Raw genomic sequence first — 7,223 nt, 5'->3', positions numbered from 1 at the left:
AATCCTACAATGTGATTTTCTGGATATTTTTTCCTCATTTTGTCTCATAGTTGAAGTGTACCTATGATGAAAATTACAGGCCTCTCTCATCTTTTTAAGTGGGAGAACTTGCACAATTGGTGGCTGACTAAATACTTTTTTGCCCCACTGTATATGTGTGTATGTACATATATATATGTATTTTAAAAAAATATTTGGGGGATTGGAAGTGATGCAGACAATTACATTGATGGAAGCTACAATCTATCTGCAATATTAAAGCTGATCCACCTCCTAAAAATGTTTTTAAAAACATTGTGTCATGCTTGCTGTGTGTGTGTGTCTGCGTCTGCGTCTGCGAGTGAGAGAGAGAGAGAGAGATGGATGGCACATGAATACAGAAAACATTGATTGTTTATGTCTGTAAGACAGTTAGCTCGGCTTGTACCCCCAATATGGATGTGAAGATGTTCTTGATTCATCAGAGATCCTTGTATTTTTGCAGTGGTGGAAAAAATATCCAATTGTCGTACTTGAGTAAAGGTAAAGATACCTTAATAGAAAATAACTAATGTTAAAGTGAAAGTCAACCAGTAAAATACTACTTGAGTTAAAGCCTAAAAGTATTTGGTTTTAAATATCAAAGTTAATGTAATTGCTAAAATATACTTAAGTATCAAAATAAAAGTATAAATACTTTCAAATTCCTTATATTAAGCAAACAAGACGGCATCATTAAATGTTTTTATTTAGGAATTGCCAGGGGCACACTCCAACACTCAGACATCATTTTACAAACGAAGCATGTGTGTTCGTTTGAGTCCGCCAGATCAGAGGCAATAGGTATGACCAGGGATGTCCGCTTGATGTCACGCCCTGACCTTAGAGATCCTTTTTATGTCTCTATTTTGGTTTGGTCAGGACGTGAGTTGGGGTGGGCATTCTATGTTTTTGTTTTATGTTGTCTATTTCTATGTGTTTGGCCGGGTGTGGTTCTCAATCAGAGGCAGCTGTCTATCGTTGTCTCTGATTGAGAACCATACTTAGGTAGCCTTTTCCCACCTGTGTTTGTAGGTAGTTGGTTTCTGTTTTGTGTTGCTGCACCTTACAGGACTGTTTCGTTCACTCTCTTTGTTGTTTCAGTGTGCAGTTTATTTATTAAAATGAACACTTACCGCGCTGCGTTTTGGTCTCCTCCCTTAGACGATCGTGACAAGTATGTGAATTTTCCTGTCCTGCTAAGCATTCAAAATGTAAGTAGTACTTTGGGTGTAAGGGAAAATGTATTGAGTAAAAGTACATTATTTTCCTTAGGAATGTAGAGAAGTAAAAGTAGTCAAAAATATAAACAGGAAAGTAAAGTACAGATACCCCAAAAAATGACTTAAGTAGTACTTTAAAGTATTTTTATTTAAGTACTTAATGCCACTGCATTTGTGTAATTTGTATTTGACAATACAATACATTTTGCCTATCCCTGCTCCCCCTCAACACGCATTCTAATGTTATACCTCTCAACTGCCTTTTTCAATTCTTGATTCTCTGTTTTTGCAGGAATCTTCTAGTTTGGGTGGAAGGATAGAGGTAACAACGGGAAGGAGTACAGAAGTTATCCAGGCTGCTGACTAAGAAATGTAAATACCATGTGCTTTGCCGTCTAGCTCTCTCTATATCTCTCGGTGGGTCTGCCTGACTGTCAGATTGCTGAGGGGCAACATCGTCAATGTACTTTCTAGGCTAAGTCTAACTTAGTGAAGACCTTAGGTAATGGTTAATCATGATTCTCCTCTGTCTTTACAGTTCCACTACTGCAGTGCTTGGCCACCCACTCAGTTACTAGTGACCTATTCTGCCACATCCCAGGGAATGGAGAGAGCAGAACCACCATTCCTTAAATCCATAATCATTGACAGTAAGTTGTGTACAAAATGTAGATTTTTATTTTATTTAACTAGGCAAGTCAGTTAAGAACAAATTCTTATTTACAATGACGGCCTACCGGGGAACAGTGGGTTAACTGCCATGTTCAGGGGCAGAACGACAGATTTTTACCTTGTCAGCTTGGGGATTCGATCCATTAACACTTCAGTTACTGGCCCAATGCTCTAATCACTAGGCTACCTGCCGCCCCAATTCCACTGCCAATGTTTGTCTATGGAGATTGCATGGCTGTGTGCTCGATTTTATACACCTGTCAGCAACAGGTATGGCTGAAATACCAAAATCCACAAATTAAGGCATGTCCACATACATGTAGTGTATATGAGTTTTTTTTATTTTTATACTATGATAACTGCCACATAATTCTTAAATTAGTACCATGGAAATACTTTTAGCCAGCTGAGTCCACAAAGTTTCTTCAAGAATATCCTTTTCTAGTTCTTTTAAAATCTCAAATTGATAATGGTATGATTCTCTTCACTGCAGATCGGACCTATCACATGACTCTTCGAGAAGGCCACTACTCTCCAGATCACCTTCTGTGCTCTGAGGTCCTTGATGAGGATCTACCCCATCACAACCCTCTTATTAATCATAATCAAATAAAACAATCAGCCTTTATATACTCCCAGTATTTCTATGCATTATGAAACAATTACTGTATGCAGATTGTGATTTACATTTGTTTTTACCATCGCTTGATCTATTTTAAATGTAAGAATATGTTGCAGATTAACTTTAATCGGTAACTATGGAATCCATTAGAAATGTAACGAACAACATATTCAATATCAAGCTTTATCCCCTGCAATACTTTTTACAGTACACTCTTAGAAAAAAAGGTGCTATCTAGAACCTAAAAGGGCTATTCGGGCTGTCCCCATAGGAGAACCCCTTCGGTTTCAGGTAGATCCCTTTAGCGTTCTATGTAGGATCCTTTCCTGGAACCCTTTTTTCTAAGTGTGTAGGTAACAAGCTGTAGTCAGATGGCCATTACCAGGTTATGATGAGGTCTTACTATGACAAGTAGGCTACATAATATAGTGGTCAGAATTATGACCAGCTGGTCAGATAGAGGTCACAATTGCCCTCATTGCCTTCATTGTTTTCATTACATGACAATAACTCTGGACATGTGTGCGTTTCTATCAAAGTAAATGCCTTACTAGGTTCTCAAAAGTTTCTGTATGTCGTTTCTACTGTAGCTCACTATGTACGGAGCATCATATATTTGTGTGTATTCCTTATAACCACGGACATAACTCTTATGGTGTTATACTCAGTTGTGCTTATGTAGCTAGCTACATTCTTCTATTAATGTAGCTCTGTAAAATAATGCTAATGGTGTCAGGATTAGCTTGTGTTGTCTTTTGAAGCTGCCCTGGTCTTATGACCATGGTCTGTGTTTTCATTTGACCTGTTTAGCATAGCTCTGCTTTGCCTTGCCCTGTCCCCTTGTAGAGCTTTCATTTTGTCAATGCAATGTATCATTTTTATAGCAGTGTTATGTTCTTTGTAATACAGTTTTATTGCTATATCCTGATATTGTGTTCTAATTACTAATAATTCCGCTTTATTCTGTACTTTCAGAAACCAAACACACAAACAATATTTGCCAATATCATAACTGGCGCTGGACATCTTGTAATGAACACGAGGGGAGACAGAGCTGGTTTCAAGCGCAGTGCGCAGCAGATGTTTATTGCAAAGGACCACAGGAGGAGGCAGGTAGCTGGATCCAGGGGCAGGCAGAAGGTCATACACAGGAGGCAGGTAGCTGGGTCCAGGGGCAGGCAGAAGGTCACACACAGGAGGCAGGTAGCTGGATCCAGGGGCAGGCAGAAGGTCACACGGGGTCCAAAAGGGCAACAGTACAGGCAGGGAAAAGTCTAGTAACGTAGTCCGGGAGATCGGGCAATAGGTAGATAACAGGAAATCCAACATGCTAAAGTACAGGCAGGGAATAGACAAAAGGCGTCAATAGTGAGGCAGGCAAAAACTATCATACACGGGAAGAGTAAATCACAAAACAAACAATACCTCACAGTGATGGGGTGCAAAGAACTAAACTAAATAGTGTGTGATAATAACATACAGGTGTGTGAACAGGTGATTAGAATTCAGGTGATTGGGATCTGAAGAGTGAGCTGCGTTCAGGGGATCTAGGTGTTTGAGAGTGTGAGTTGGAAGCAGACGTTACACATCTTTCAAGCTGAAGATTGACGCCAGCGTTTGTATGCTAGCAACATACTGTTTGAATGTACACTCCTGAACAGTTTTACTGGATGAAAACGCAGCAAGAAAACGTATAGGCCTATATGTAATAGTCATCTATTTTATTGAAATATTGGCGGTGGTTGAACAACAAAAACTTGCTTAACTCGAGGGGAAAAAAACTGCAAGAAAATACTGACAACTTATGAATATGCATAATCCATATTTCAATATTCATGCAGTGATTGAACAACAACTAAAGGCATAACATCATGGCAGGTCACCTGTCAAGTCAGTCAGTCAGTCAGTAATTGTTGCAGATGTGCTCAATAGTGCTTGAGCATATGGTACTCCCCAAAGCATGGTGAAACACACAGTGGAGTATCACAAGCTAAACACATATACTTTGTCAACCTCCTTTGCTTCCTTCTCCTGGTTCCAGACAGGCGGACTTTGCAGTGTCTCCGTGTGGGACAACCTTGAGCAGCAGTTTGAGGGACTTCGCAGGGAAAATGCCGCGCAGTGAGGCGTAGGGGATTGTCTGCAGCAGGACGACCCCCAGTGGATCGACACTGAGGGGTGTGGTGCTCCTCCAGCAGCTCTCTCATTAGGTTTTCTCTGTACTTTTGGTAGGTAATTACTTTAACTATGAAGGAGTGGGGAGGATGAGGGAGAGGAGAGGATGATGAGGGAGTGGGTAGGTGGGTGAGATATTATCACTATAATTGCTACAATTACCAAAAAAATATTGTTCAGTAATCATCTCACCAGCTAGTTGGCGGTGAACTATGTGGCCATTGAGGGCAGCGGTGTCAATCAGATAGAAAAATATATTATTATACCACTTGGTAGTTTTCTGAACGCATTCCACATTTATCATGTCCGCCTTATCCACTGCCCCCATTTTGACGTTATAGTCAAGCACACAATCTGGTTTGATTTCTCTCTCTCCCGTCAGGTGGTCCACCTTCCCTGTGGCCGACATGGTTACTGTATGGACAGTGGAGAGGACATGGATGTCTCGTTTGTCATGCCACTTTACTGCCAGCTGTTGACCATTCTCCTTGAACTCAACCTCCCCCTCTGCATCTTCCTGCTTCCGAATGCCGGCATCCCCTTCCTGTTCGACCTGACTGTGCCACAGGTCGTTGTGTTGTTGGAGAGCAGATGCTGGAAGAGTGTGGGACTTTTGTACCAATTGTCCACATACAAAGTGTCTCTTTCCTAGATGAGGAGCCTGCATGGTCATCACCACGGACCCTGACACCCCAAGCCCCTCATATTGTTGGATGTCAGTGGTGGACCCTGTGTAAACTATAATGTCCTGGACAAATCCTGTCTTTACATCGCAAATAAAATAACTTGAACCCAAACCTGTGCTTTTCAGAGAGAATATATTGATGGAACCCCATACTTAAACATCCATAACATCAGGGACTCATCAATGCATAGGTCTTTGTATGGCACATAGACCCGACCAAATGCTGATGTTATGCTGGTAATAAAAAAATAAAAAATAAAGGTAAATGGGCCATTTAGGTTGGCAGTAGCATTGTTGATGAAATACTGGCATCGAAGCAGAACTAGGAAGTGGTCTTGGGAAAAGAGGATGGCAAAGAAGGGAGTTGCAAACATAGGATCTGTGCTCCAGTATTCTCTTAGGGAGTTCTTCACTATTCACCTGAGAAGGACTCTAACCAGGAAGGTATACATTTCACTAATTGTGGTTGTCACCCATTTAGCGAGTTTCCCCCTCACTCCTGGCTCTCTCTTCTCCTGTAGCTCCAAGGAAGAGCAATTGGTCTCTTCCACTATGTCTCCCACCAGCTCCTTTGTCAGAAACAGCTTGAAGCACTCTGAATCAGAGGGAAATGGGAAGGGGCTTTGCACTCCAGACTGGGACTCATCAAAGCAAACAGCAGGGCCAGGAGGGATGAAATGACTGGCGGCCTTCCAGCTACCACATACCTCCTGTACTTCATCCACTGTGGGTCTGCCTCCATCACCAACAGCATCTTCAAAGGGACCTGGGACTTCGTCAGTAGGGTTAGCTTACTGTCACTGTCAGCTCACTGTCACTGTCAGAATCTGATTACTGACCTTCATACTGTTCGAATTTACAAAAACCTCCATAATTTCCGCATTCCTGAGTTGTCTCCTTTTGAAAGTCATTGCTGATGCTACATTTTAGCTCACTAGCTACATACATAAACAACAACACTGAATGGCTCAGAGTGGGCGTGTCAGAGGTTATGTGATTGACTGCCGGCACGCGCCACTTATATCAATAAATCTTTATCAGAAAATGGTTTGTGTGGTAATTATGTATTTATTTACTGTTTTAATCACATTTTCAAGTACTGGTGACAAATCATGCATTCCTATTCTTGCATAGATTGTAATGGACAAATATTATGTGTGTAAATTCCTTTTTTTTTGGTTGTACTGATTATGAGCTAATGCTATGTTAATTGCCAGCTATGTGTGGAGCCATGATTGAAGACAATATACAATGCATTCTGGGTGTCACGTAAACGTCTGTCAAACCAAAGATGTTATAACAAAATTAGGTGAAGGGATGGTTCACTCATCTTTAGAGTAAACTTCCGGAAGTGAATAATGGAAAGTGAATGATGGTATATGACACACCCCCTTCAACATTTATACTGCAAACAGACCAAACCCATCTTGTCTCCTTTTCTTATCTTTGGTTGACGCGAAAAAACAAACATGGCAGCTCACACAAATACCCATCATCGGATTACTTTAGATTTTTAGAATGTGTTTTACTCAATTATTTCGATCAATGGTGAGCTCACACACGATGTGATGAATTGTAAATAGTAATTGCTATTAACTAATTCATGTTAAGGTTTCTGTCAGCCGAGAGTTATCTAAATAGACCGCTTGTGTTATGTCAATCTTTCCTCAGTTAGAGCTAGGACTAATGTAGCCTACATTTTCCGATTTAGATCATTGTGTTATGCTGTAACTACTTCTGTGAATGTCTGAACATTGCATCCAAAAATAAACTTGTCACATTCAGGACATAATGTTGTAAGGACTGTGTTTGTGCAAAATGTTTCTGT

At 40.7% G+C, this 7,223-nt stretch overlaps 1 long non-coding RNA gene across 1 annotated transcript; it reads left to right on the top strand.

Moving 5' to 3' along the window:
• Positions 1-1,045: 1,045 nt before the first annotated feature.
• LOC111961132 (uncharacterized) lies at positions 1,046-3,395 on the top strand. Its single transcript, XR_002876944.2, has 4 exons — positions 1,046-1,232; positions 1,534-1,613; positions 1,780-1,891; positions 2,407-3,395. It is a non-coding gene; the product is annotated as an uncharacterized lncRNA (long non-coding RNA).
• Positions 3,396-7,223: the final 3,828 nt, after the last annotated feature.

Source organism: Salvelinus sp. IW2-2015, linkage group LG4q.1:29, assembly GCF_002910315.2.
Source record: "Salvelinus sp. IW2-2015 linkage group LG4q.1:29, ASM291031v2, whole genome shotgun sequence".
NCBI lineage: Eukaryota > Metazoa > Chordata > Actinopteri > Salmoniformes > Salmonidae > Salvelinus > Salvelinus sp. IW2-2015.
Note: the sequence above shows the minus strand (reverse complement) of the source record. Positions and strands in the feature narration are given on the sequence as shown.